The 3,157-nt window shown below is 42.6% G+C and overlaps 1 long non-coding RNA gene across 1 annotated transcript; it reads left to right on the forward strand.

Annotated features, from left to right (window-relative positions):
• The first annotated feature begins 7 nt into the window (after window positions 1–7).
• LOC104948874 (uncharacterized) lies at window positions 8–1,043 on the forward strand. Its single transcript, XR_798741.1, has 3 exons — window positions 8–394; window positions 486–569; window positions 945–1,043. It is a non-coding gene; the product is annotated as an uncharacterized lncRNA (long non-coding RNA).
• Window positions 1,044–3,157: the final 2,114 nt, after the last annotated feature.

Below are 3,157 nucleotides of genomic sequence, written 5' to 3' on the forward strand. Positions count from 1 at the left end.
TGGTGGAGCTTGTTGGTGTTGACGTAGGACTTGAGGTGGAACTTGTTGGTGTTGACGTGGGACTTGAGGTGGAACTTGTTGGTGTTGAGGTGGGACTTGAGGTGGAACTTGTTGGTGTTGACGTGGGACAAACACTCAGCCTAACACTTCTTGTTTGTATATGAAATGGTCCTGACCTTGGACCTGACCCTAACCCCAGGACCTGATAGTGTTTCCCTGAGGTTCTAAGTCTTTCTCTGTGTTCAGGTATCGACCCGCCCAGAGAGTCGTTTAACCGCTGGCTGCTGGAGAGGAAAGTGATCGACAAAGGTCAGGACACTTTCCTGCCGAGTGACTGCGACCCGGTCATCTCGCCCTCCATGTTCAGAGAGGTCATGAACGACATTCCCATCAGGTACCCGTCTGCCCGTCTGGACCCAAAGTGTGTCTCCTTAAACCCGCCTCTCTGTTCTAACGTTGAATTGTATTTTATGTGTGTGTCTCAGATTGGCCCGTATTAAATACAAAGAGGAGGCCCGGAAGCTTCTGTTTAAATACGCTGAAGCCGCCAAGAAGATGATCGACTCCAGGTAGGTCACCATCAGAGGAGGGAGTACAAATACTCTGATACTGTACTTCAGTAGATTGTTCTGGTATCAGTACTTTTTACTTCTTACATTTTGAACACAAATACCTGAACTTTCTACTTTTTACATTTTCCAAACAGGCTGGTTACTTTAGTTTCAATCTGCATATGGTATCGTGATCATTATTATTTAGAGTCGTCGCGTGCCTATTTCAATCTTAATGTCATACACGAAACACAATCGGTGTATCCATCCTTTTCCTGGTCTTCTCTAAAGAAGATCGACCAATGACAACTCAGCTCTTTTCCCACCATCCTCGGAGCTATCACAGCTCTGTCCTGTTTATTTCTGCTTTGACCTCTGACCTCTTACCTGCAGGAATGCCAGTCCGGAGAGCAGGAAGGTGGTGAAGTGGAACGCCGAAGACACCATGAGCTGGCTGCGCCGAGATCACTCCGCCAGCAAGGAGGACTACATGGTGAGCAGTTGGTGGTCATTCACGAAGACCCCCTTTTTTTTTTTCATTAATGACTCCTCGATGCACATTCCCCCGCTTATCACACGTCCACATACTAAACACAATAACGACTCGACTCCTCATATTAATGGAAGTGATTTCATGGACTTCAAAATTGTTGTTTTGCTTCCTTGAAGAAAGTAAACTCCGCTCCACTGCTCACCAACGGCTGGACCTCCGACAACAACAAGTGCATTTAAAATGAAGGCAGCTCTGATCCATGTTTTCTGTCCAAGTCTGTTCACAGTTTCCAACAAGTCCATAAACACTACAGAGCCCATACCGTGTTCCAGTTAGTGTTCGCTTCCTGTCTGTCTGCTTCTGCTTAGCAGCGGTCATTATTCTGCTTAGCAGCTGTGCGTTATTGGGTATTCAACTAAGCCCTGTAATAACCTCTAATCCTTAGTCCTTTACAAAAAGAACAGCCACTAGATGGCAGACGTGTCCTATCCTGCAGATTGCAGTGTTCTTCAACCTCTTTGGAGCCATGGTACATTGTTCACATTGAAACAATATTACTAAACCATTGTAGTCTATTATAGCACATGTAATAGGGATGGGAACGATTAATCGAATATTCGAAATTATTCAGTTATTCGAAAATGAGTTATGAATATTTTTACAAGTTATGTTTTAATCATGAAAGCGGTAGGCCTATAGCTGTCAACTGTTCAAAGTGTGATCACCAGTTCAATACATTCGACTTTGTTTCTATACTTATTTGAACATGTATTTATTTATTTTTCAAAATAATTTCATTTATCTTTTCAACATTTTTCCCACGTCTTTTTTTTTTTTTTTATAGGATATGTACATTTCGGTTGGGGGTCGAATATTTGAATATTCAAATATACATTTAGCTTTCAAATTGCCATCCCTAATATGTAATGATAAGTCTCTCAATTTGGCTAGGAGTTCAGCTCCTCAGTAGCTCTTAGAGATTTCTCTGTGCAGTGTTTCTCAAAAATGTCCTGTTTTGAAGTGACGGTGTTGGAGATCACATTTGAGCTAGCTTGTGACCACGGCTTAGATGGCCCTGAGCCCAATAGAGATTTCCCTGAAAAATGCGCGTGGACGAAATGCCACGAAGGGTTTGGGGGGCCTCCCCCTAGAACATTTAGATTTGTGCAGGTCTTAGATGCTGTCTGGTGCATTCTCTAGACTGAATTATAAGATGAACCAGCACAATATTATATTGTTCCATTTCAATTTTATTCTTCATTTCACTTGTTTGTTTGTTCTTGTTTGTGTTTGCTCTCTTGCATGCCCTGCATAGCTATAAGAAATACTTAAGTTGTTGGTCAAGACACTTTCCATCTGATGAAGGCAAATGCCTTCATCAGATGGAAAAAAAGTAGAAAATATTACATTCAGTTGTAACTGCCAAAACAAACATTATTTACACTATTATGGCCCCTGTTCAAAATGCTTGTAATGTTATCTACTGTAAGTTGGTCGAACGAATGCCTCCTCATCCGGAAGCTGACCGAGCAGACCCGAGCAGCAGTCGAGAGGAGCCGAGCGCATCCGAGCGCATCCGCGAAGCACACAAAATGGTGACGTCAGAGTTCCCGTTAGCCGGCAAATCTAAATCTCTTCGGTCAAAATAATTTCCCTTTAGCGCAATACCGCTTCAGTTGCGCCACTTATGTGACAGACAAGAAGAGTATGTGACAGACAAGAANATTAAAATAGCCCAATTGCTTTTACAATAAATAAACATTGAATGTGTTTAATTGAATAGTAAAGGGGTTTAACGTTAGTGGCAGGTTGTGTGTGAGAGAGAATAAATAAAACAGCTCTATATTTTAAAAAATTGTTATTCTTTTTCCCCTCATATTTCGCAACTTCCCGCAATTTCACCGCATAAAATCACATAAAACCCGCATGTTTAATCGCATAATCAAGGATTTTTGCCCGCGTTTTTCTGGAGGGTCTAACTACTCCTCCCACTACATGACTGTGTGTCTGTGTGCTTTCAGAGACGAGATGTACTACCGGGCGGTCCACGGCACTGCAGTTATTTTCCTCCAGAACGACGCTGGTTTTTCTAAGTGGGCTCCGACCCCTGAGC

This window comes from Notothenia coriiceps, unplaced genomic scaffold (assembly GCF_000735185.1).
Source record: "Notothenia coriiceps isolate Sejong01 unplaced genomic scaffold, NC01 NC01_scaffold00015338, whole genome shotgun sequence".
Taxonomy (NCBI): Eukaryota; Metazoa; Chordata; class Actinopteri; order Perciformes; family Nototheniidae; genus Notothenia; species Notothenia coriiceps.